Source organism: Lonchura striata, chromosome 7 (assembly GCF_050655825.1).
Source record: "Lonchura striata isolate lonStrDom1 chromosome 7, ASM5065582v1, whole genome shotgun sequence".
Taxonomy (NCBI): Eukaryota; Metazoa; Chordata; class Aves; order Passeriformes; family Estrildidae; genus Lonchura; species Lonchura striata.
In genome coordinates this window covers 36256721-36283866 of record NC_140709.1, presented here as the reverse complement: position 1 = coordinate 36283866, position 27146 = coordinate 36256721, and the positions used below count along the sequence as shown (strand labels likewise).

General features: G+C 50.6%; 1 long non-coding RNA gene across 7 annotated transcripts in view; it reads right to left on the bottom strand.

Annotated features, from left to right (window-relative positions):
- LOC146766955 (uncharacterized) overlaps positions 1-27146 on the bottom strand; it is a 55234-nt gene extending 28088 nt beyond the window's left edge. For 6 of the 7 annotated variants that reach the window (XR_014956825.1, XR_014956828.1, XR_014956827.1 and 3 more), the window contains exon 1: positions 82-27146. This is a non-coding gene — a long non-coding RNA (uncharacterized LOC146766955). The remainder of the gene's footprint in view (positions 1-81) is intronic. The other variant, XR_014956826.1, reaches the window with a different exon arrangement.

The following is a 27146-nucleotide window of genomic DNA, read 5'->3' as shown; positions in this document are numbered from 1 at the left end:
GGAAGCCCACACACGCAGGAGGCTGCCTGGATGTGTGGCTGAGCAGGGATTCCCCTGCTGCAGAGCCCACCTTTCACTCACCTGTGGGAGGGATTGGAGCCACTCCAGCATTTGGGATCTTCAGAGGAAGCAGAACAGGCAGGAAAAGACACTGAGAGCCAGAGGGAGTTGGGAAAACTTGGCTGTAAGGACTGTTCCTGCTCACAAACAAAAAAAAGGAATGAAGTTTCATGAATCCAGGGCCAGCACCACGCTCCTTTCGCTCAGGTGATGCTCTTGGGCTGTACCTGAACCACCCTGTCTCTGACAGCCCTGCCCTGCCCCAGCCTGGAAAAACATCACCAGGCACAGCCAGCCCTTGCTGATCCAGGGCAAAACCTGGAAAAGAGCTGCTCTCGTGTCATCTCCCTAAATTTCTGGGTGCTCCTGAAGGAGCATTATCATTTATAGCACACTCCCTCAAAGAATTGCCTTTCAGCTTCTCACTTCCTTCCTTTTCAAACTATTTAGGCAAAGGGTAAGTCCTAGTTTGTTAACCCAGGCAGGAGGAAATTGTTCTTATTTAGCCAAGGCTCTGAACCTTGCTGAATTCAGTGGCCTGGTCTTGGAGCAAAGCAAGCCTGACCAGTGCAGCTGTTGGAAACCACCTCGATGTCTTTTGATCCCACTGCTGGTTCCCAAGGGACTCCTGCATGAGGAGGGACTGTAAGGGTGGCCAGCTGCTCCAGCCAAACCCAGACCTTCCCCAGCTGTTGGCAAAGCACCAGGCAGGGCTCTTCCCAGCAGCTTCCTCTTCTGCAGACAGCTTGTGTGTGCAGCTACGCCCAGCAGATGTAGAGCAGCTGCAACTTCCCAGTCCCAAAAACCCCCCAATTCACCCTGCAAGCAAAAGCTGTGATCCCATAAAATCATAGAATGGTGTGGGTTGGAAAGGACCTTAAAGATCATCCAGTGCCACCCCCTTGCCATGTCCCAGGCTGCTCCCAGCCCCAGTGTCCAGCCTGGCCTTGGACACTTCCAGGGATTCAGGGGCAGCCACAGCTGCTCTGGGCACCCTGTGCAAGGGCCTGCCCACCCTCCCAGGGAACAATTCCTAATTCCCAATATCCCATTCATCCCTGCCCTCTGGCAGTGGGAAGCCATTCCCTGTGTCCTGTCCCTCCATGCCTCTCCAGCTCTCCTGGAGCTCTTTAGGGCCTGGCAGGGGCTCTGAGCTCTCCCTGGAGCTTCTCCAGGTGAACACATCCAGGTCTCCCAGCCTGGCTCCAGAGCAGAGGGGCTCCAACACTTGGGGCTGTGCTGTAGTTCCACATCCTTCTGCTTTGACCCCACAGCTCTACAGGTGGGGTCTCACCTGAGCAGGGCAGAGAGAATTCCCCCCCTTCCCTGCTGCCCATGCTGTGGAATCAGGCCAGCACATGGGGATTTTCTGGGCTGCAGATGTATGTGGCTGAGTCCTGCTGAGCTTCTTATCATGTCCTTCTCCTCAGGGCTGCTCTCTATCCATTCCCCACCCAGCCTGTATTTCTGCATTTCTGTGTTTCTGTATTTCTGTATTTCTGCTTCTCACTGAGCCATGCAGCACCAGGCTGTAAATTCCTTCTTCCTGCCATGAAACAAGCAGCAGGAGTGAGGGATACAGGATTCCCAGCCATATCCCCTGCACTCTGTCCCTCCTTCCCACCTGCAGTGCCAGTCAGATGGAGAAGCACTGGGCTCTCAGCTGGGATGTCCCTTTCTGGAGACACCCCAATGTGAAACATTTCTCCAAGTGCATTCCCTCCCATCTCCAGGGAATGCGGGGTGAGGAGGGAGTTCAGGAGAGGTTACAGCATCAGGTAAGGACAGAGAAAATGAGATTTGTTACCCTGCTCTGCTTCAGGCTTTGGGTGAATCAAAAGTGGCTCAGCTGCTTTGAGACCAAGGGCAGCTGAACAGCTAAGGTGACTTTGGCACTTTGTGGCTCTCACTGTTCTCTTCTGAGTGTTGTCCCCTGATGGTAACAGGGATGGGAATTCAGGAAGAAATCTCTCTAGGAACCTGCAGCAGCCATGAGATGGACTTGAGCTCAGTGGCCACTCCAGAATCCACTCCTGGGGAAGGCAATCCTGTGAGCAAGCAGCACCTTTGGAGCCTGCAGCACTAATTATAAGGGAAGCTGAGGAGAAAGAGAGGAAAACAAGGGACAGTTCTGAGCAATGATTGGTTTACCACAACTGCATTGCCATCCAGCCTCCAAAAATTCTGGGACAATCCCACTCCTATGTCATCTTGTTTCTGGAGCTAAACAGCTGCTTTTGGGAGGGATACTGCACTATCCTGCTCCAGCAGAAAACCAAAGCAGTGGATTTATCCTGTCCTTTCCTGCAGGAGGAACAGTGTGGTTGTTTCTGGCAGCAGTAAGGAGGTGTTTACACACATCTGCAAAGCCCTTCCAGGCCCAGGGAGCAGCCAAACCCACAGGGAGTCCTGCCAGGAAAGGAACTCAATCCTCTGGGATGCAGCAGGGCATTGAAAAAGGTAAAATGGGAGCTCCAAGGAGGGGGAGATGCAGCTATGGATGGACTAGAAGAACATGGAGAAGGAGGAGGAAAAGGGAGGTAGTGAAGGGGCCATGTCAGCACAAAGTAAACGAGGCAGATGTGGTAATTAGCCTGTCTTTCCCAATGGAAAGGTGTTTCCAGCAGGAGGATTTACTTCTGGAATCAGTCAGGGATAGCACAAAGCATCCATCCTGTCATCCTGATTCTTAAGATTTTCTAAAGCCTTCTGAGTTTACATTTTGTTAGAAAACATTCTCACACAATTTTCTATAAACAACATATTGTTTTGCATTCCTTCATAGGGATGGAGAAACTTGATGTACTACTGGTTTGCCCAATGTCTTTGGAGAGGTGGCACATTCATTCTCCAATCCATGTCACCTTTGGAAAAGTATAAAAGTTGGAGTCAGAAAATAAACCTTTTTTTCTTTACCTTGCAAATAGCAGCGGCTCACGTTGTGCTTTCATGTGTCCTATAGCAACACATCCAAGTCCAGTGCTGCCAGCACAAGATGGCACTGGGGAGGCTGCTTGGGCAACCGAGCTCCAGCTCTGTGCCCTGGCAGAGCTGTCCTGCAGGAAGCTCTGTACCCCCGAGGGAGGGGACAGGGAGGGGACAAGGGCAGGAGCCAGCCCACTCAGGTGCCAGCAGGAGGAACAACAATCCTGCCTGAACAAGAAACAGCCCAGGGTTTCCAGGCTTGCCTGCAGGATCTGGGAGGGCGTGCAGGGATCTCATCACATTCCAGGCTGCAGCAGCAGCGTGGTTAAGCTGATATCCATCTTCCCCCTTCACCGGGCCTGACCTCAGCAGAGGCAGCGGCTGTGCCTGCTCACTCGGGGTGACTAAAGCAAGGTTTGATCCAGCTTTTCCCAGCCCAGGATCGTACACACACCACACTCCTTCTCCAAGGAAAGGGCTGGTGGTGGGGGTGGATTTTGCCAGATCCTCTTTCCCCAAATCAAGGGCAGTGACATGCATGTGAAAAATTACCTTGGTTTATAGCTGTACAGAGAAGTTGATGTTTGTATTCAGTGTGGCCACCCCATGCCAGGAAGTTCCACCACAGGGCTTCAAAAAGAGACTGGGAAGATAAAATTGCACCAACATTTAATGGGGTAGAGATGCACTGGGGTAGCCCTAAATTGGGTGCAAGGAAATAGACCTCTTAATATTCTTTTCAATGTTCCTCTTATGCTAAAATTATCTCCTTTAGCAGCAGAAAATGCTGGTTTTATGGGATAACACCAGGAAGTCACTTCCTGCAGCTCCAGAATGCTCAGAAGATGGGAAAGGGTTTTTTTTTTTGAACACTGGGTTTTCACAGCTCCCCCCTTCACAAGTCACATCTTAAACACAAACCAGCCAAGGCTGGGGAGTGCTGGGCTGTTGGGTGACCTCCAGTACCATTGGGATGCACTGGTCCCTGTGGGGATTGCACTAAGGGAGAAAAAAAGTCTGGGAAGGTCTGGTCGGGCCAGTGTGCAGGCCAGGACCAGCCTGGTAATGAGGCAGCAAATTCCCACTCCAGAGCCTGCTTGGGAGAAGGAACTCAAGAGAATCTTACATCAGACTGAGCCAGAAGTGTCTCCATGACTGAAGGAAGAGCTCCTGGCTTGTGACAGGAGACCAAGTGACTCAGTTGTGGTGGGTGGGGGACACAGGAGAAGGGGATGTGGTCAGGGAGCAGGGCATGAGTCACCAAGGAAGGGCATCTGCTGATAACAGCTGGATAAACTCAAAGCAGAGACGTCAGGTCTGCTCAGGAAAACATCTGAGCTGGAAGTCAAAAGCTGGAGACAGTGATCCTGACAGGCAGAGCAAGGGAGAGCTGTGAGAGCCTGGCACGGGCCTTTCCTGCTTGGCAGCTGTCTTGGTTTGAAAAGCCAGGTGTCTGCTAAGGAAGGCAAGAGCCTCCCCTGAAATGGAAAATGGAAACCCCCTCCCTTTGAATTGTTATAATTTTGAAATTAAGGGCCTCTCAGGCAAAGATATAGGGGCAGGAATAACAGTTCTTTATTAGGAAAGAAAAAAAAATAAACAATGCAGTAATACAAAACAACACTGACAGAGTCAGAATAGGACCTGACACCCTGTGGGTCAGGGTGTTGACAGCAGTCCCATTAAATGGTGGCTGCATTCCTCCTGGCGTGACAGATGTGGTTCTGTTGGACCAGGGATCCTGGAGAAAGGAGTAGTCTTCATCTGAAGGTTCAGTAGCGGCGTAGATGGGCCTGGTCTTCCTCTGGGAATCCAGTGGGAAAAGGCTGCTGTGGTGTCCCAAATCTCAGATCATATCCAGGTAGAAATGCTTGGCTCCTCCCCCTGGGCAGAGCATCTCCCAGAGGGATGATGGAATTTTATCAGCCATGCAGTGACACTCACCGCCTCTTGAACAGAAGAGATCTCCTGGAGGGAGGATTGGCTTGTGGAAGAGATAAAGAAAAAACTGCCCAATGAACAGAAGAGAACTGCCTCAACTCTGACAGATGGAAATAGAACACACCCCCAGCCACATCTTCCAACCGAAGATAGCAGCTCAGCATGGACTCAGGATGAACATTTTCCAGCAGGTAGTGCCATGGCCTCGTGTCTCGCACTCCATGACTTCTGGGCTTGGAGGCAGCCTTGTTCCCTGTTGTATTCCTGCAACTTCACACCACCACAAGGAACAGACAATTCCCTCCCATCCCACAAGGCACCAGTCCTGCTGCTGCAGTTCCCTGCAGGAATGCTCTTGGGCAATATACAAGTGCTGAGACATGTGACAATACAAATCAATTTGCACTCTGCGGCTGCCTCCTCTCCTTCACCACCCTCAAAACCTCAGCTCTGAGCAGCTGGAGATCCCACCAAAGATAATGAGGGAAAAGGAAAGGCACAAAGGAACCACCTTCAGCTGGTGGGAATGACACAGAGGGTACAACCAACCTACAAGTCTCAAAAATGCCCCTGGCATCAGGTGAGGAACCTCAGGAAGGGATATGTGTCCAGCAAGGAGACCAAGGATGAGAATTCATTGCCAAGTCCCTGGGACACTGTGGCGCTCTGTGGTGCCCACCAGCCTGTGAGGCCATTGCAAAGCACACACTGGGGCCAGGATTTCTGCTGGATACTTTACCACGCATTAGTCAGCACCGTGGAGAATAAGTGCAGCCAGAGTGGGATCATGTCTCCATGATCTAATCCCTGCTCTCCACTGGCGTCCAGCTCCCATGGAGCTAAAACCCTCCTGCAAACCTCTCCTCCCCTCCCTGGGAGCTGACTAACGAGATGTGTCATGGTCACAAGGCTGCTCCTCAGCATCCAGCTCTGCTGTGGCGCTTTCCCTTCAGGAAATAGGAGAAGCAGTGTCCACGTGGCACAGGAGCAGTGGGGAAGAGGTGCCTGGCTGCAAACAGCAGCTCTGTCCCTCTGTGTCCTTGGGGACTCATCCAGATGATCCTGCTGCTGTCCCACGTGCTGGACTCCTCGCTGAGAGGACACCAGATTATCCAAGGGATGTGCTCTCTGTTGCTCACAGTGCTAGGGAGAGGAATCCTCATGGGGAAAAGTGAGGGTGAGGCCATTGAGACCATCTTTGGCACAGGAATTGGGGAGAGACCAACATTCCTGAGCGTGGGGAAGCCACAAAGCACGCAGCTCAGCCAGCAAGGCCTGGGGACATCGGTCAGCTTCCCTGCAGGGAAGTGTTGCCTCTCCACGATCCTGTGGCAAGGAGGAAGGTATCCATTGCCAGGAGATGGGCTCAAGAGCAAGCACAGGCTAGGAAGAGCTCAGGAAACACAACTTTTTCCTCATTCCTGTGCCTTGGTGCACAATCTGACCACATCTGTGCAGCTGTGTTATCCCAAACATAGAACCCAGACACTGCCATTGCCAGCAGGTTTCTTTCTACTCTTCTGTGTAAACATGAGGCCTCTTAAAACTCATCACCTGCTGACTGTACAGGCACTTTATCCATCCAGGGCAGATTGCAACTCTTGGGTTTTTTTCCCCATGCCTTGCCTTAAACAGAGGAATAATCTGTGTCTGGAGCAGCACATCCTTTAGCTGGGTATCCTGAAGCAATCCCTCATCTGCTTCCAGAAGATGCTAGTAAATGTTTTCCTAAGGAAAAAGTCTCCTGCTTCTGCCTCTCCCAGTGCCTGAAGTTCTCTGTCTGAATGTGTCTGTTGGCTACACAGACCCAGCTACATCCTGATCCTCCATCTCAGACTGAATAATGGAATCACAGCATGGTCTGGATTGGAAGAAACTTTAAAAATCACCCAGTTCCACCCCCTGCCATGGGCAGGGATACCTTCCACTATCCCAGGCTGCTCCAAGCCCTGTCCAGCCTGGCCTTGGGCACTGCCAGGGATCCAGGGGCAGCCACAACAGTCTGGGCAAAGGAGGCTCAGTTACTCTGAAGAATAATCCCATTAAACACTACACACCAGGAGTAAATTGATTTATTTCAAGCCTGCATTTGCCAACGTGTGCTGTAAATAAATGTTTGATTAAGGTAATAACCCTGGTGTGAAAAAAGAGAATTACATTACCACCTTTGAGCTGAACACAATATCTGATGCTTGCATGTTGCAAAAATTAGACCCTCCCTCCAACCACTCAGAAGCAACAGGAATCACAATTGCACTTTGTGGGAAAACCCACGGGGCAGAGGGAATTGCCAAGCACTGCTGAGAGTGCACTTCTCACCCCAAAGGCAAAGGGTGAGCAGTCCTGATCCTAAACCTCCTGCAGAGAGTGCAATCCCACAGGTGCAGGGATGCTCCAGCATTACTCCTGGCACTGAGAGCACTGAATCACATGAATTAATTACTCCAGAATTACCCCAACTCCACAAAAACCAGTAGGATAATCTCCTTGCCTAGGCAGCCTTAATGATGCTCCTGTGTGGCAAGATGGGAAGGGAGGAAACAGGGAGATTCCAGGTTTGGAGAGGCTGGAGCCAGCTGAGATGGTTGGAGGAGATGTCGGTGCAGGCAGACAGGTGCAGGCACAGATGTCAGCCAGGCTGGCAAGGTGAAACCAGCAGGGTGCAATCACCTCCTCCTTGCCAGCCTTCGGTCTGCCCCAGGCGTGCCCTTACACCAGGGCAGTGCTTTTCCTGCCTGGGAAAGGCAGTGCTTCCATGGCATCACTGATGGATTCCCAGCCTGCTCCAAGCCCAGCCCACATTGCCAGCCTGTGGCACGGTGTCCTAACACACTAACCTCTGCAAACTGTACCCACAACCAGCTATCCAATTCAGCATCCCCCTGTGCTCCTCCACACCTCTTCCACTGGCAGCTTCCTCTCCCCAAGCTGTTTGCTGGACAAGCTCTAACCAGAGCCTCAGAGGGAGGCAGCAGAACTTCCCTCTCTGCTAAATCCATCTCCCAGCACTGCACTAGCAACATCCTCCTGTGCCTGCAGCCATCCTGCAATCAGCTTCTACCCCACTTCCTCTTCCTGTGGCAATTCACATGGACCAGAGTCCAGCAAATGGGCCAAGTCTTATTAATAGGGATTAAAGCGATGTTGTTAGCAGATAAAAGATGCAAACACACTACCTGCATGACATCACCTCACACTGCTTCTCCTAACGGGCCCCAAGGTCGCTCCATCCTCCCTGTGGGACATCCAGGTCCTCTCCCCAGTGCTCTCTGCAGTCTAAGCTGCAGAAGTGATCCATGTGCTCCTCCATGTGAGCCCAGCTGATTAGGAGAGATATTAATGATATTAATCAGGTCAGTACCAAACTGAATCCCTGAGCATTTCTACTCACCTCTGAACACATCCTGTTGTTCATCCTGCTTCCAACCCACTTGAAATTTCTACAGCAATGTTCAGGTTAACTCCCTTCATTGGAAAGGGAAAAAAAGCATCCCTTATCAATAAAATGCATTTTGGCTCCATCTACTCAATCTTGTGATATCAGTTTGATGTTTATTGAGCTTTTCACTTGTTCAAAACGGTGTCACAACTAACCTTGACTAAAATCAATCCCTCTGTCTAAGGAGGAGGCCAGAGGAGCTAAAGCCAGGGGTAGAGGCTCAAGTTGGACATCAGTCCATGGCTTCGGCTGTGGGTGGCAGCACCTCTGTGTAGGAGTCACTAATGCTGCTTCATTTGGGCAAGAAAATTCCCCATTAATCAGCTTTTTGCTTGTCAAAGATGAGCATGAAGCTGGGTCTATAAATGGAAAATAAATTAATGGGCCCCATTCAGGCACAAGCACCCGAAGATGTGTTTTTGTGTGAAGATCATCTATGGCAGAGCCAACGTCACCACATCCAAATTAGAACAGGTCCAAAACTCAGCTACAAGTCAAACCAAATCTCACTCATGCTGGCGGTGACAAACAATAACATGGATTGCTGTTGCAAAGAGAAAACTAGCCCTGTCCTGCAAAGAAAGGAGAATCACGTGTTTCAGAGAGCAAAACCTGGATCTTGACTGTTTGGAAGTCACCAGCACTGCTGATTCATGTCCAAGAATGTGGATGTGACACCTGGGGGCATGGTTTAGTAATGTGTTTGTCAGTGCTGGGCTGGACTTTGTGAACTTAGAAGGCTTTTCCAACTTCAATGATTCTGTGATTCCCACAGAACAAGAATTCCACACCCCAAACCCTCCAAGACTGAATGGTGATATCAAATAGTGGTGTATTTAACCACAGGTACATTGATTAAAGCCCACAGGCATCATGCAAACACTGGTGAGTCTTTGCTTCTTTTAAGGATTAACTGTCCAATTAAGAAATGACACCTAAATTATTTTTACTTTTAACCCAATAACCAACCAACCATGCAATGCGGACTTTTTTTACATGAATTACACAATTACACAAAACCACCCACACCCATGGAGAAGAAGGTGAAGAAGAAGATGAAGAAGAAGGAGATAAAGAAGGTGAAGAAGGACTAACCTTTTCCCTAAAACCTCCATCTTGCTTTACATATATTACTATATTCTAAAATTTTAAACTCTAAGTTTCCCACCCTGTGATATTATACACTTCTATTCAAACTCCACACCAATAATTTTAGTTCTGTCGTTCAGTTTTGGAAACCTTCTCCACTGCTTCATGTCAAATGCAGTGTTCTCTTGGGGGTCAGTGCCTGTCAGCACAGAAAGTCCAAAATTCTCATCAGGCAGGGCTCCAACACAGAAGGTGGCCAAAAAAGCTGCCAAGGAGAAATCCATGTGAGCCCTTGGGGCCACCATAGCCATCCCTAGGAAAAGAGCAGGGATAAGAGTGTGGCTGGACAGCACAGGATGGGAGGTTTCACTCAAGAACAAGCAGATGCAAGATGTCCTGAGGGAGAATTTCCCAGGAATGCATCGGGGGTCATGGAGGCTGCCACCCCAAGAACATCTCAGAGGGTCACAGCCGGCTCCTTCCTCAGGCACCACCTCCTGAGCACTCACAGCTCCCAGCAGGAATTCCCACTGGACACAGACACCAGCTCAGCACCTTGGAGGCAAAGAGAGCTGCTGGCCCTTTGGAAATGCTCGGCAGGAGCTCCCTGGGATACCTGCTCCTCGTGAGACGCTGCAGAGGAAGGAGCAGGAGCTCTCTGTGCCTCACCTTCCATGACAAACAGCGTGTCCCAGTGCCGCTGTGCACTCATGCTCCCCGACCTGGGAAGGCATGAGCGTTTGGGCACCTTCCAAGCTCTGCCTGTCTGTGCCTCAGCATCACAGCAGGCTGGAAATGATTCCTGGAGACAGGAAAGGAATTGCTCCAGGCAAAATTTTTGTGCATTAAATGTCTGGTGAAGTCCTGTGAGAGACAGAAGCCAAATCAATTATAAGTTGAGGCCTGATGCCCTTCTTTAGTTTTATGGGAATTTCCACCAACTTGCAGTAGGAAAACTGTCTTCTTAGGAGGTGATACAGGAGTCAGCATGGGGGAGAGAAGCCCCAAATATCTGAGGTGCCTCAGAGAAGAAAGCAGTTTGTCCTGCTTTGTTTGATGGTTTTAAAGAGGAACAGAAATCACTCCAGCCTAAAGCAATGCCCAGACCAGGAGACACCATCCCATAAAGGTAAGATCCAGGAGGGCAATTCCAGCAGCATAATGCCAGCCTTGGCAGCCTCTCCCTGTGGTTTGATCCAGAGGCCATTTGAGTTCAGGACACAGAGACTGCAGGGATGATGCAGTGCAAAGCACCCATCTCATTTAGTGTGGGCTTCTGGAGGTGTTGAAACACTCAGTCCCTCTCTGATCCCTTCTAGCACACAATTCCAGAATCCACAGGCTCAGAATCTTTGACTACCAAAGGCCAGCATCTGAAAAGGATAACCCAACTCTCCTTATCTATCCCCATGAGAACAGGCTCCACAAACTGGGATTAATCCAGTGATCTCAACCATCTGCCAGCTGTGGCTCTGGAAGCAGGTGAGCGTTGCAGTGGGTTTGCTGCTGGCACTTTGCTGCGTTCCCACTTGACTCTGTAGCTTCAGGAGGCAGGACAGGTTCCCCCTGCCATGATGGGAATGCTGAACAAGAGAGCTGCAGTTTCTCATCCCAGGCGCAGCAGGGAGAGCACTGTGTGAGTCCCCTGCAAGAGCTGGGAACTGCAGGGTCTGGTCCCTGCATGGCAAGGGGATGGTGACAGCTGGGAGGAGGCAGCCACCACATCCCGTGGTTTCACACGGCAGCCATGAGATAAGTCAGTCTTGGCTGCCCATCCAGAGAGCTCCTCTGGCTGCAGATTGGGCTGACACTAAAACCCAGCTTGGGACTGCAGGAGCCTGAAGGATTGTGGAATGTCAGAATGGTTTTAATTAGGAGAGACCTTAAAGCCCATCTCATTTCACTACCTGCCATGGGCAAGGACACATTCCAATGGGCCAGGCTGCTCAGAGCCAGTGCTGGTGGCTACAAGAAATATCTGTGAATTAGGCCCATGTTGCTCCCCTTGGGAATCACCAAGGCCTGGCAGTGGTATTCCAGCAGCCAGGGTCCTGGAAAAGGTGGCTGTGCCCTGTGCTCCTGCCACCAGCACCCACAACCTCTAAGGAAGCAGCTCTGACCTCCTGGGAGCCATGTTTTAGCCCCATTTCCAGAAGAGTGGTTGCTATGGCAACAAAAATGGTTTGCATTTTTAAATTCTTCCTCAAGGACATCCATTAAGGAGGCTGATGATCAGGAGAGCAGAGGGATGGCCCCAGCCCTGGATGAGAAGGTCTGGAGCAAGCCCAGGCATCCATCCATGGATATTCTGGAGTGCAAGCCTCCTCTTCACCCTCCCCCTGCAGAGAAGACTGCCTGCATGTGCATCACGGAAGAGAAGATCCAGGCAGGAAAACTGTTACTGGCAGCTTGACACAAACAGGGAAAAATAACCACAGCCTCACAAAAAGAAAAGGGGGGGGGGAAAACAAAAAGAGGTCTTTTTCTTCAGAAGGTACTAAAATTGATTTCACTGTTCTCATTTAAATGGACAAGGACATTCAGGCAGCACTCGCCAAGTTTCCTTCCCAAAAAAAGACTTGCAGAGAAAGTCCTCTGTGGGATAATTAACTGGCTGACAGACAGGAAACGAGGATATAAATAAATGGAATATTTCCGCCATGGAAGGAGATAATCCATGGCATCTCTTCCCATGATTGCTCGGTGGCTCGCGGATCACAGAGCCCAGCCAGCCACTGGAGCATGGGTTTGGGTGCCACCAGTGCAGAAGGGAGAGCTCCCAGGTGATGGGATCATCACAGAGTGCTTGTGTTGGAAGGGATCTTAAAGTCCATCCCGTTCCACCCCCTGACACCCTCCACTTGCCCAGGTTGCTCCAAGCCCCATCCAACTCAAAGGTGAAGTATCCCCTATTTTTAAAAAAAATTATGTATGGGATACTGTGATGGATGGGGACAGAAAAAAGCAGAAACCAGGAGGTTTAAACACAACATTTATGCTGCTAATTGTTTTTAAATCCCCACAGCATCCTGAATGTGTTTTGCTCAGGTGAGAATCACTTCACCAAGCCTGGGGTGAGTGCAAACGGTGCAGACGGTTCATGTGCCCATCCAGACAAACTCCAGCTGGAATGAATGGCCTGCATGGCACCTGCCTGCCTCCCTCCCATGTTCATGGATGCCTCCCACCCTGCCAGCTTTGGAATTTTCTCCTGGCTCTCAAACCAAGCTGAGCTGGTGCAGAGAGTCTCTGTGAAACCACACCCTGCATACGTGGACTGTATGGTCTTGCCAAGGGCTCGCTGGCTTTCTGTGCCACTGTGTGAGCCAGTGGTGGCCACAATAATTACAGGGGAGCCTGTGAACCTCACGGGAGGTAGAGGGAAAAGACAGACTCAGTGGAAGAGGAGCTGCATGTTGTTGAAGTTAATAATGCAGAGAGCTGGGTGTGAAGATGGTGCATGGGAAAACCTGATGGAGAGTCACAGCGTGCAGAGGCACCTGGCAGGGGACACTGGTGGCAGTGAAGCCATGACCAGGCCAGGAGTGTGGGACAGCCAGACATGCAGCAGAAAAAGCACAGCTCAGGCACCAGCATTTGCTTAAAGGGAGAACAAGTGCAACACATGGAGGACATGGAGAGAGTCCAGAGGAGGCCATGGAGATGCTCTGAGGGCTGGAGCCAGGCTGGGAGAGCTGGGGGTGCTCACCTGGAGAAGAGAAGGACGCAGGGAGACCTCAGAGCCCCTTCCAGGGCCTAAAGGGGCACCAAGAGAGCTGGAGAGGGACTGTGGACAAAGGATGGAGGGACAGGACACAGGGAATGGCTTCCCACTGCCAGAGGGCAGAGATGGATTTGGGCAGGAATTGTTCCCTGGGAGGGTGGGCAGGCCCTGGCACAGGGTGCCCAGAGCAGCCGTGGCTGCCCCTGGATCCCTGGCAGTGCCCACGGCCAGGCTGGACAATGGGGCTGGGAGCAGCCTGGGACAGTGGAAGGTGTCCCTGCCCATGGCAGGGGGTGGAATGAGATGAGCTTTAAGTCCTTTCCACCCCAAACCATTCTGGGATTCTGTGATGCCCATGCCTGACTGTGGAAGAGGCCACAGGGTGAGGCCATGGTGGGAGCTGTGGTTTGGAGTTTTCATCCTGCCAGCCACATGCATTGAAGCATTGGGAATGTCCCCAAACACTGGTGGCTTGCTGGAGATGTTTTAATTGCTCCCAGGTGTTTATTTCCTTCTGTTTCCTAGGCTTCCATGGTTTGAAAGCTTCATTCTTCACCAGCAGCCCTGGTGGCAAACCTTTTTGAAAAAAGAGCCTTTTGAAAGGGCTAAAGCAGATCTTCGGTGCACTGATGTGATTTCAGAGCTGAGATTTAAAAGCCAAGTAAACAGACAATGCTGCAGACTGGGAGCTGTGGGGTTTGCGCTGGAACAGGTCTGCTATGGGGGAGAAGAAATCTTCCTCTACCAGTGCAATCTCGGGTGCTACAAGTAAGCAAATTCCACCCTCCAGCCCCCAAAGTTGCCCAGCCTCCCAACACACGTGTTTCTGGCTGCCCTGCTGCAAAGCTCCACATCTTCCCTCCTCCCACCCACCAGCTGTCCCTGCTGCAGCTCCCAGCCTTTCCCCAGGGCCTGCTCAGCAAAGGATGCTCTTCTCCAAAAGAAACACTCTCCTCTCTGCTCAGGAATGCTCTGACACAAGAGCTGCTGTGATCTTGGGATCACTAAAGTTGGAAAAGCCCTCTAAGATCACTGAGTCCATCCTTGCACTGCCAAAATTCATTACTAAACCATGCTACCCAGGCTCTGATTCTTGTCCATTTTTTGCCTTTCATTCTCCATCTGCAAAGAGAGAAGCACTGAAGCAAAGTTTTGCCAGAGACTCAGTTTTCTGCCTGTGTTGGTAACCCCACACCATAGATGTTAGTGGAAGTGAGAGGGTTAAGGCAGGCTGGGGACAAAAGCAATGGATTTACCAAATGAAGCAGAAAATCCTACTGTTTTCTTTCCTGCCCTTGCTAGAAAACATTTGCCTACTCTCCTCCTGACTTCTATCAAAAGCCCTGCAGGAAATCAAACTGTTGAAATCTGCTTTTCTGGCTACAATGGTTTCCAACAGGTCAAAGCACTCTTTGGCCAGCAGCAATCTCCTCTTCCCCCTCCCTCCACACCTGGCATGGCAGGGGTTTAACACCCATCACTGATTTTTCCGCCCTGTCTGATCTACCTCAGTGTTCCACCCTTAGAAATGCCCTCAAGGGTGGCTGAGGCAGAGCAAACAAGAGAGAACATCCATGAGGAATTCCTGCATTCCCTGTGGATCTGAAGTTGCCAACTCCTGCCACCACCAAGTTTTTCCAGTGCTTACAGGAGAAATGGAAAGTTCATTTCCAAGGAAAAGCAGTGGGATTCCTCACTCCCCGTGGGCTTCTTCCTCTGCAAAACGAGCCATATGGCAGCACTTAACTACACTCACTGTGCTGGAATGACTTGGCCCTCTGGCTCTCTTCTCCAAGGCTGCCCAACTGTGCAATTGCCACCAAGATGCCACCTGCCTGCCTGGCACTCAGTGTCTCCCTCCCCAGGCTCCAAACTTCTGCAGGCAGCTTTGGAGAGGGCTGCAGTTCATCCCCAGTCTCAGATTTAGAGTGGTCTTGCTTGGTGTGACCACCCACAGCTCCGTGGTGTAGGCAGGTGTGTTCCTGCTGGTCCCCTCCAGGTCACAGCCTCCCCATGCTCTGTGAACCAGCATTCGAGGGCAGCTCCTCCTCCTCCTTTTCAGGCCCCATCAGGTGAGTTCTTGTTGTCTCCCTTGGGTCAGGAGGCTTGAGAATAACTTTTCCCCTGTGTGGCATCTACCCTCTCCAAAATGAGTGAAATCCCAGGCAGAAAAGGCCAAAAGGAAAACCCAACAAACCTGATAAGGAATTTAGGGGAACACCAACATTGGGCAGTTCCGTGTCATGTCTGATCCCCCGTTCCAGCTCAAGCCATGGGATGGGCACCGTGCTCTCCTCTGCCCTAGGAGCCCGTCGAAGTGGCCACAGGACTCCTGGCAGTGGCTGATGAAGCAGAAGCTGTTCCTGTCCTTTGGGTCAGCTCCTGCAGCCAGCTCTGCTGAGAGGAGACTGGTGAGGAGCAGCTTTGGCACCTCTCACCATGGGATTCTCGGGGTGTCCTCTGAAGGATCAGGAACTGGAGCTGATGATCCTCCTGGGTCCCTTCCAGCTCTGGATATTCTGTGATTCTGTTTCCGCCAACAGAGCCATGTGTGGAGCAGGCTGATCCAACAGGGATGGTCACAGACCTCAGGAGCTCAAAACAGCAACAAAGGGGAGCCTGAAGGGCTCTGAAAATAAATTCAACCTTGGGAAACATTGTAAGAGAAGCCAGGCAGGTGTTAAATCACAACAGCAGGTATCTGCTTTAAGATCTTTTACACAACAGTGTTAATGATAAAATCCAGGTTTCTGCTTCCCTATTGGAGAGAATAAATATTGGAGCCACTCACCATTACAGCCCAAGCAGGGAGCAGGGTCTAGGTGGGCTGGCAGGGGAAAATTAAGATTTTACATGAGTGAGTTATACAGCAATAAGATTCCATATTAAAGAAAAAATCATGCATGGTGTTAAACTCGGTATAGTCAGAAGGTGAGGCTCGTTTCACTCCCAGGAGAGAAGATCCACGGTGGCTTTATCTGCAGCTTAAACAGATCACAAATTAACCCAGCTCCACTGTCCTGGGATACCGGGGGTCACTGCAGTGCCTGGGGTTGTCTGTGCTGCTGAGTGAGCCCTGGTGTCTGACACATCCTCCTGCTTTGGAGAGAAGGATGCGACTAGGGGAGACCAGAAATGTGCATCGGGCAGCTCCAGCACAACCAGCTCCCTTTTCCCTGGGTTCTGCTCATCAAGCTGTATCACCAGAGCTCATTATTCCTGCCCCAAGCTCACAGAGTTCGTGGGCACATGGTGAGGCCACCCAAAGGGGAAGGAGGAACCTCTCCCACGTGGGTGAAAACCAGGCTCAGCCCCACAGAGAGCTGGTGGCTCAGCTAAGTTCTGCAGGATCCCTGCCAAGCGCTGAGTGTGCCACAGGATCAGGGGCTGCTTCACAGACAATGCCAGGAGAGCACCCATCAATTCAGCTCGCTTTGCACAAAGTCTTATTTGTAGTGCTTGCAAGCAGTGCCAGATTGGCCACTTTATAAATAGAAGTCTTCTATTTATCCTACAGTCTGGGTAGTGCCGTGATAAGTCAGTCTTACGACCTCAATAAATCCAGATTAGGTGCTCTCGAGGCTGTGTCACCATAGAAATGGCATCTCCTCTATGTTCAGACACAGCTGGGGGGGCTGCTGCCCCGTACCCCAGTGTGGTAGTCTCTGATGTGTCATGATGTGACACACGTGTCATTCAAACAAGACAGGGGATCCTCCCTTCAGAGCCCTCAGTCCCATCTGAAACGTGACTATGAACCTTACATTTTGGGGATTACAGGATCTGCCTCCCAGGACAGGGAGCATCACATTCTACACCCTGTCCTTGAGTGATGGCCAGAGGCTGTTCAGGGCAGGGTTCAGGAAATTGTGGTGGCCTTGCATCAGCTGCACCCATGATGGCAAAACACCAGGACTGGGAGTGAGAGCAGCCTGCTGCTCTAGAAAGGGGGGAAAAAGGGGTACAGCAGGAAAAATTGTGTGGTTTGAATGGATAATTTATATGCAATAGTAAGATGTTGCTTTTCTAACAAACTGACTGTCAATAACAATGAAAACACCAAATCAGAATCACAAAATGGTTGGGGTTGAAAGGAACTTTAAAGATCAACTTATCCCATGGGCAGGGACATCTTCCACTGTCCCAGGCTGCTCCAAGCCCTGTCCAGCCTGGCCTTGGACATTTCCAGGGATCCAAGGGCAGCCACAGCTTCTCTGAGCACCCTGTGCCAGGGCCTGCCCACCCTCCCAGGGAACAATTCCTTCCCAATATCCCATCCATCCCTGCCCTCTGGCAGTGGGAAGCCAGTGTGTCCTGTCATTCCAGGCCTTTGTCATAAGTCCCTCTCCAGCTCTCTTGTAATCTCTTTAGGCACTGGAAGGGGCTCTACAATCTTCCTGAACTCCTAATAATTCTTTCCCTCTTAAAATAAAAAACACCACCCTCTCCAGTTCCCTTCCACTTGTTTTTTTTTCCTTTCAGTGAGTGGTTGCTTCCTTTAATCTGTGGCATTATGACAATTCCCAGCATGATGAGCATTTCCTAGTGGTCACACAGCTCCCTTTGAACTGGTTGTGCTGGTCCCAGGGACAGGGAGTGCTCCTCCTGCAAAGCCCAGACTTTTTGGATGCCCGCTCCCAGAAATGCCACCTAATTCCTTCTGCATCCACCTGAGCCCATGCACTCCTCTAAACCCCAGGCATGCTGCATGCCTGGAGACTGACTGGTCTTCCTCTAGGCTCTAAGACAGGAAAGGGCAAGGGGAAAAGGTTTGGTAGCCTCCAGTTACCCTGCAATTACCTCAGTGGGAACCAGCCTGTCCAGCTGCTTTGGTCTCTGCTGGGAGCCCAGGGAGCAAAGGCACTGGGAAGCGGAGTGTATCAAAAAGCAGAGGAATTCCAGCAGCTGCAGGTTTCTGATCCTTCCATCTTGGGGCAGATTTTTGCAGTTTCCAAAGCTGTCAGCCTGCACCAGTACAAGCTGCTTGGCTCAGGCACAGCTCTTTGTCTGGTCAGCTGCTGGGCAGCAGGAGGAAGGTGCTGGTTGAGGATGAGCCTGCCCAGGCTGCCCCCGAGAGCACCAACCTCCTCCTCACGTGACATAGAACAGGGTCTGGAAGGAGGGCAGAACCCCCCAAAAGTGTGAAAAGATGATTGTGAAAAGGAGCAATCTTATTAATTTCATAATATCATCAAATGGGTTGAGCTGGAAGGAACTTAAAGCTCATCTCATTCCACCCCCTGCCATGGGCAGGGACACCTTCCACTGTCCCAGGCTGCTCCCAGCCCCAGTGTCTAGCCTGGCCTTGGACACTTCCAGGGATCCAGGGGCAGCCACAGCTGCTCTGGGCACCCTGTGCCAGGGCCTGCCCACCCTCCCAGGGAACAATTCCTTCCCAATATCCCATCTAACTCTAACCCTGCCCTCTGTCAATGGGAAGCCATTCCTCCTTCAAAGCTTGGATCTGGAATGCCTGCTGGAGGGTCTGGATGTTTTGGCTGTGTTTTGTGGGCAGGGGAATGGAATTAAAATGCAAAGTTGTAAAGAAGGAATTTTTTAAAAACTTAAATAAATAAAAATAAATAACAAAACATTTAAAAGTGAGATTAAACAAGCCAGGCCCTGTGAGTTATTTGCCATGCATTGCTGTCCTGGTTTAGAGCCATGAATCTGGGCACTGAAACCACCACAGAGTCATCACAGATCTGCCTGTGCTGCTATAAAAGGGATTTCAGCCAAATTCCTAGTGGTAAGGAGAGGCACTGCATCACTCATGGGCCAGGATGGGATCAGGAGCTGGGATGAGGATTGCGATGAGAATGAGAATCTGGGATGAGGACTGCTGGAAGGAGCATTGTGAGAAATGGATTTGTAGAAAATTCTCAAAACCTGACAGAAGGCTCACATACTATACATCTGTATACAAACCTTGAGATTAAAAAATAACTTCAAAATTTCTTAAAAATGCCATAGAATTAGACAAACTTTGTTGAAGAAACATTGTTGAGAAATTGAACTAAAAACAAGTTTCAAAGGATGGCCTTGCAAGTAAGACTAGATACTTTAAAGAAGTATCTAGTGCTTGCAGGAGAAAGAAAGAACCATGAAAGAACCATGAAAGATACATTGTAGTAGGACTCATAAAGAGTAATTTTGGCTTTAAATGAGTAATGTTGGCTTTAAAGCATTTACAACATAGCGCAGCTAAAGCTGATAGACCAAGAAACACCTATATTGTTTTGTAATTAGGAAATAGTTAATTTCTAATAGTAATATCATGAATTGTAACATCTGTATTGTCTCACCCTTCACATGAGACTGAAAATGGAATAAAAGGTTTTTAAATACCTCTCAGTTGCCCCATCTCTGGGTCAGAAAAGAGCTTAATCCAACAGCACATGGGTGTTGGATCTCCCTGGCAGGATGATCCCATTCCACACAGCAGCTCCAGGGGTTTCAGAATGAGTTCCCTCTGCCTGAAATGAAAGCAGCAGCTTTCAGATGCTGAAAAAAAAAAAAAAAAAAAAAAATTAAAAGTAATTTTGTTGAAATGTCTATTTTGGATATTTTGGGGTTAAAATCTTCACTTTTTCCATGACAGAGGGGATATGGTGCTGCATCAGGCAGTGGCTGGGAGGGTGAGGTTCCCATCCAAGCCACCCCAGCTCTCATTCCCCCTTCCCAGAGGCATGGAAGCAGTTTGGTACCCCGGCAAGGGTGAACACACCGAGCTCAGCAAGAACAGCCCTGTGGCTGCAGTGCCACCGAGCCAGAGGGACAGCACAGGCTGTGACACGCAGCCCCTCCGTGCTTCCCACTTGGAAAGGGAGGTGGAATAAAGAGCTGGAGCCACCCAAATGAAGCTATTGATGGCAGGAGGGTGGGGTGTCCTGTGGCCTGTTAGCACCCTCACCTGGTCTGTCATCGCCGGCTGCCCTTCCAACACAGATCCAGCTCCCAGGGACACTCCTGCCAGGACAACAGTTTGTGCCTTGGACCTCCCAGCCCTGGCATCCTCTGCCTGCAGACAGGCCTCCTCCTGTTTGCTCCTGATGTGAGGAACCTCTCACCACAAGATCCAGAGCTCATTTTCCACTAATGCTGCCTGAGTGGAAATGACTTGAGCCTGGAGAAATCTGCTGGACAGCAGGAAGCCCCAGCTCCTGATGGCAGAGCACACTCTGGAGGGGTCTGGACCATGTTGTGCCCATCCAAGGACAAGCAGGGCACTCAGCAGTGCCTGTCTCTCTGCTTCCTGCAGAGATCCCAGCTCCCAGATACATGCCAGGGTGCTCCAGAGGAGGAGCAAACAGGCTGGAAAGCTGACAGCTAGGTTGGCTTCCCTTGGATCTGTTCCTGAGCTGCCAGCTCAGCCAGACAGAAAGCTGCTTCCTTACTTATTTCATAATTAAAGTGAAAGGCATCTTCTGGGAAGCCCATTTTACTCAACAGTCACAGTAGTTACAGTACTCAGTTTGCCCAATGATTTATGCCTTCACGATCCCTGGGATCCTTGCGAGGGAGCTGGAATTCTCTGCTCCACCAATCCTTCATCACTGAGGCTGAGGATGGCAGTCCTGAGGGATGAAGTACACAACCCCTGGAATCAGCTGGAAAACTTCTTTTTCTCTGCTGGAACTCATTTCAAGCCTAGCTGTCCCACTGCAGTGACCACAAACTAGCTGAGTTGTCACACTCAAAAAAAAATCAAACCAAACCAAACCAATCCAACCCCCCAAAATAAACACAACCACACAAAACAAACAAACAAACAAAACCAAAACAAAAAAACATGGAGCAAATTCTACTCTCAACTTCAGACCTGCTCTAGCACCAGCCCAGCTGGGGTAAGTCAGTGCTCATTCCTGCACAATCACCATGGGCTGGGCATGGCCAGAAAAGATTGGAAGAGCCTCCTGTCCCACCTCATCCCACAGAGCCTTGATGGCAACCCCAGGGCTGTTCCCACCCCAGAGCTGAGCAAATCCTGCCCACCATGAGGTGCAACATGATGCTGAGTTCAGTGGAGAAGAAACACAACATTCCTCTTGGCTTCCTCATTTCAAATCCTTGGAGATGAACTCAAATCATGCCTCAAGCTGAACACAGGTGATTTCCTTCCTTGTGCCTCAGTTTCCTGCCACATTCATGGGAAGGAGTTGCTCCCTGAGAGGGTGGGCAGGCCCTGGCACAGGGTGCCCAAAGCAGCTGTGGCTGCCCCTGGGTCCCTGGCAGTGCCCAAGGCCAGGTTGAACACTGGGGCTGGGAGCAATATAGGATGGTGGAAGATGTTTCATGGCAGGGGGGTGGAATCGATGATCTTTAAGGTCCCTTCCAACTCAAACCATTCCAGGATTCCATCCTGACTGTGCCCAGAGGAAAGAGCTATCTGGATGTGCCAGCTTTGGCTCCATCCTTGTCCCCCACAAGCAGCAGTCTGGTGTCACTAAATCGAAGCAGCCCCTGAGCATGCAGTTTATTTATTTCCAGATCATTAAGCCTTCTTCTAGCGACAGTGTTTAAAAGCCATGATGATGTTTCATTCCTTCCCCCCCTCTACTGTTTGGCTCTTGAAAATTAAAAGATAAGCTTTGTAAATCTCACTGAGAAAAGGGAACTGTCACTTCAGCTTTAGCAGAAAAGCCAGCAAAGAAACAAAATTCCTCTTTTGGCAGAGGAGAAAAAAAATCCATTATTAAAGGCTTAGAGACAAAGGCTCTCAACACAATTGAAGGCAAACGTAAGCCTTTGAAAGCAGAGGGCATGACACTGGAATACACACAAGAGGTAGAGATGAAAGCCTCCATTATGGGGCTGCTTAAAAAGTTAAGGGAAAAAAAAGAGGAGAGTTTCAATGCATGCATTTGCCTAAACCAAACTGGATGAGAAGCTTCCTAGAGAAGGGCTGGAGTCTTCCCATGTGTTTACACAATGCAAAAGCAGCTGGGCTCTGCCTTAATTAGGATCCTGGGGCATTGCTGGAATAACTTGGGGAGCGAGGGTCACAATGTTCATTAAGCAAAAAGAAAATGGGGCTCTGATATTTTCTGTGGGAAACTTTCCATCTGGGAAGCCCAATCTTCCTCTCCAGCCTGCTCAGCTGAGGCAGATAATGTTTGGTTTGGCCTTGTCAAGGCAGGAGATCCAGCTGGGGACACGGTGCTGCTCCCCAGGCACATGGGTGACTCTCAGCCCACCAGCAGTGGGAAGATGTGGCCACTTCTGGAAAACACTGAGTTTTCCTGTCTCCTGCAGCCTCTAAATCAAGAGCACCAGATCCAAGGATAACCAACATCCATGATGGCAGAAACGTTGTTGAAGTGCTTTGCTCCAAAACCTGCCCCTTGCTCTCGACCCCTCTGTGTCCAACCAGCAGCACCACGAGCCAAACCCTCACCCTGAGATGGTCCCAGCCACCATGGAAATGTCCAAGACTTCTTGCTGCCACTTGGCAAACCCTGTGCTGGTAAGAGACCACCAGCACCAATCCATAAAACTATGGATTTGCCATCCAGCCTCTCCTGCAACTGCCCAAAGCCAGGGTGGCCTGACCCTACGTGGCTGAACCAGGGTGGGGAGATGATGTTTCTGCTGTCCCAAACTCTGACTCCTCTGTAAGAAGCTCAGATGGCTTTGAAGGAGAGCAGCTCCCTCTTTGCTGTGGATCACAGCAGCTCACATGTCTCTGGAAGGGGATGCTCCGGTGGTGGCTGTTTTTCTCCACCTGGTGTGTTAACACAGGCAGTTTAATTTTTATTAATGCTGGGTTTAATCTGGGGCTTGGCAGGGAAGGCAGGAACTACTTAAACTCAGCGCCATTTTTGGGAGGTTAGAGGGGAGACTGTGTGGTAAGGACAGTGCACAGTTTCCCAGGAAGGTCTAGTGTTACAGGCACCTGACTTTTTAGTCCTAATTTTCCTCTTCACAGAAGCTCCTGGGATAGCTGAGCCTGATTTGGGATGGCCTGGGTGAAGGCCAGAGCCATGCCAGGCACATTTACATCCTGCTCATAGCCACAGGCCAGCCTGATTCACTGTCCTCCACTCTGAAAATAAAAGCAAGGTCCAAGGATGGGTTTAGATTCCCTTTTTTTTTGATGTGTGTGTGCATTTTCCATTGGTTGGTTCCATCACCAAGGAGACCAAATTCCTACACTCGCTGTTTCAGACATTTTGCCGGAACATAAATCCCAGCTCCTGTGCCAATGGCCACCACAGCACAATTACATAAGGAACGTGTTGTGTGCTGAGCCGGAGCTTTGCTCCCCGTACCTGTGTGCCGAGATTTTGTGGCCATCCAAAGAGGAACACGGCATACTCCCAGTCTGCTCCAAGCCCAGATTCCTCCTGGCATTGTGGCCCAGAGTCACTCGCCACATATCCATGTAGAAAATCCTGCATAAAACACACCAGAGCATCAGGGAAAAGAGAGAAGGGGAGGAATTCCTGGGGTGCTCCTGCAACAGCAGCTGAGGCACGGATTCAGAAAATACCTCTGCTGCCAGGCCATTTCCTGTGCTCACAGAGCTGCAATGCCCTTCTCTGTGCCCTGATCCCGGCTGGTTTTTGTCCCTCCGCGCTCTCAACCCTACTCCTAAGTGTGAGATCAGTTTTCAAAGCACTACACAGCAGCACCGTTGGATGGTGTTAATGGGAATTCTGTGCCCGGGATGCCTTTCAGAGCTCGAAGTTTATCCCGAGTCCCCCAGGACAGACTGTCTAATGTTGTTTGCCTGACGCCTGTCACACTGGCCTCCATCTCCATGGCAATCCTGAAAATCCAGCACCTGGCCGGAAAATGGGAGGCAGAGCTGCTGCAAGGAGGGCAGGGCAATATCCACTGTGGGGTGCTGGGCCAGGAGATAAACGGGGTGTTTGCCACGGGTCAGAGACACCTTGGGACTCTCAGAGCTGTGGAACCTCAACACAAACCCACGGCAGGCACTTACATAAATGGTTACCTAAGGATGTGTCTTCCCAGATCTGCATCACAGGGAGCTGATCCGCGGGAGGGTGGCTCCAGTGACACATCAGGGAAGATGTGTCAGGAGGAATTTATGATCCTGAGTGCTGGAGATTTTGGAGGTGGAAATGTTGCCTGTCTGAGCCCCCCAAAGCAGCCCAAAAGAGAAAGCCAGCGAGCTGCTGTGCTTTGCAGCAGAGAGATCCCCCTACACTGCTCAGTGTCTCTGCATTTGACTTCCTAACCTCCCAAAATGCAGCCCAAACACATCTGGTCTTCAGGACTGCCTTTTTACATCAGCCCCTATCCTGTTCTCTTCTAGAATCAGTAACAAAACCCTTTCTTGAAGCAACAGCTGGTTTCCATGATCTTATTTCCAAGCCAACTCCTTAACAGATACTCCCTTCCCCTCCTCCCCCCGCCCAGTTTTAGCTGTGTTACTGCTCCATCTGGTCCCTCCGTGCTTGGAGGAATGCCAATACCTCCTAGGAAAGGAAAAAAAAACCTCCTCAGTTTGGGACTGCTGGGAAAACGTGAGCAGGCAGGGGCAATGTCTGCATCCATTTTCAGTTCCGACTCTGGAGCACCCCAGGAGGCTTCCAGCAACTCTGAGCCTGTGTCTGCTGCCAAGTGAAGGTGGTCTCCAGCCCCTGGGCACCTCTGGGCACCCCTTGGGCCAGTCTGAGGTACAGAGGGAGAAGCTGAGTAGGTGGCACTGCATGGAAAATCATTCCACTGGGGTTTTAACCAGTCAGCAGGCCTCAGCAGTTCCTTTCCTTCTGCTCTTCTCCCCCCCAGAAATGAAACACAGCAACTTCTAAAGATGCTGGTGAGGGTAGAGGGAAGTCCTGGAAGATTTCTCCATAATCCAAGAGGCTGGCGCCATTTCTCACCTGCTGAAGAGAAAGCTGCTGCACTAGCTCTGCTTTCCTGCTCCTGAGTCAAGTAGCAGCAGCACTTTTTTGGATTGGTGAGAGGGAACAGTAGTTTGCAGTTTCTGGCTATGCCAGACCAGAGAAGCATCCTGGAAAACATCAGGAAGTTCAGTCCAGGATGAAGTAAAGACTCTGGGGCACTTCCTATTGTTTCTGGTGCACTTAGGAAAAGTTCCTTTGTTTTTAGGACAATAGCTTCCTTGCCTCCAGGGATCCTGGTTCCAGCTCCTTTTTTGCCTGCCTTACAGCTCAGGAATGAAAAACAAAGAAAGAACTGAGGAAAGCAAGTCCAAGCAACCCCAGGAAAGGGTGGGTTTGTGCTCCCCTGAGCAGGGCTTTGTTAGGGCAGCCCGGGAGGTGTGAGATTATGGCAAAGGGGATTTTCCCTGCTGGTAGCAGCCACCTCTTCCCGCGGTCCACCCTGGTCCCCTACGGTGGCCACAGCTGGGTTTGTCACAGGCTCTAGCCTAGGGAGACCCATAAGGAACAGGGATATAAAATCTCCAGGGCTCAGGGCAATCCCAGGAAGCTGCAGCCGCAAATGCAGGGCCAGCCAGGTCAGTTTGCCTCTCTGCCAGAGGGCTGCCTGCATCCAGCTCCTGTCCTCGGTGCCTAATCTGAGGAGACAGCAAAGACACTCACACTGACAGGCATGGCTGTGCCTGCCAGGGAAGTGTCTCCACAGTGGCTGAGCAGTCCGAGCTCAGGGAAGGGGGTGATGCCCAGGCAGGGGAGCAGGCAGCTGGTTCATGCCACAATGACTTGCCAGGAGAGTGAGTTCCCCGTTTAAATCAGCACAGTCCAGAGAGGTCTCAGGTGCAGGAGGGAGCCCAGGCACTTTCAGGACCAGCAGAGCCAGAAAAGGATTGTCCTGTGCTTAGGAACACAAGTTATGCTTTTCTCCTAAACTGATAAAGAATTATTGAATTGGTAAGGCTGGAAAAGCCCTCAAGATCATCAAGTCCAACAGTTCCCCAAGCACTGCCAAGGTCACCACAAAACCACATCCCTATGGCAACATCTAAGTGCCTTTTGAGCACCTCCAGGGATGGGAACTCCACTACCCTGGACAGCCCTTCCAAGGCCTGACCACCCTTTCCATGGAGAAATCCTTCCTGCTGCCCAATCTAAACCTCCCCTTTATGGGCACAGCTTGAGCCCATTCCCTCTCCTCCTGTCCCTGTTCCCTGAAGCAGAGCCCAACCATCCCACTCCTGTCAGGAGCTGTGCAGAGCCACAGGGTCCCCCTGAGCCTCCTTTTCTCCAGGTTGAGCCCCTTCCCTGCCCCCTCAGCTGCTACAAAACCTCCCAACCCTGACCCATAACAGGCACATTTTTAGATCCTGTTTAAAGGGATTCTGGATCAACCCCAGCCATCAGCAGGGCCTCAGACCCTGGCAGTGAGGGGGTTCACAGAACTCCAGGTCTGGCTTTGCTCTCTCAGCCTCTGCACATAAAGTCAGGTTTTAGAAGGTGGTTCAAAACCTTTCTCCTATTAGGAAAGATTAATATCAAAAAAAAAAGCTTTTTTGGGGTGATATCCATCCCAGTTTTGTAAAGTGAGCGGGACAAATCCTTGAACAAAGTCAACAGCAAGGGTGCCATAGCTTGGGAAGGTCCTGCTGAAGGGAGCAGAGAGGTTCCTACCCCCTTCCACAAGCCTTGGAGCAGGGTATAACTTAACAGTCCTCTGCACTGCTGATAACTATTTGTGAGGAATCAGTGAAAACTAATTAGATGTTAGGAAGCTTAATTAGGCTGCTTTCCTTGAAAGGAGAGGAAAAATTAGGGATTCTCATATCCTTCAGTGCCACCACCCCAGCTTAGCTGAGCTCAAGGCCCAAGTTACACCTGGTCAACCACGGCAATCCTTCCTGGAAAGGAACAACAAAGACTGAGTCCACCCCAACAATCCCATCCCTGAGACATGGCCCAAAAGCTCCTTGAGTTCTGGCAGCCTTGAGAGCATGACCATTCCCTGGGGAGCCTGTTCTAGGTGCAGGAAAGCAGCCCCAAATCTTGCTTCCAAGACTTCCAGGCACCAACCTGAGCCAGGGAAACCCTGGCTGTG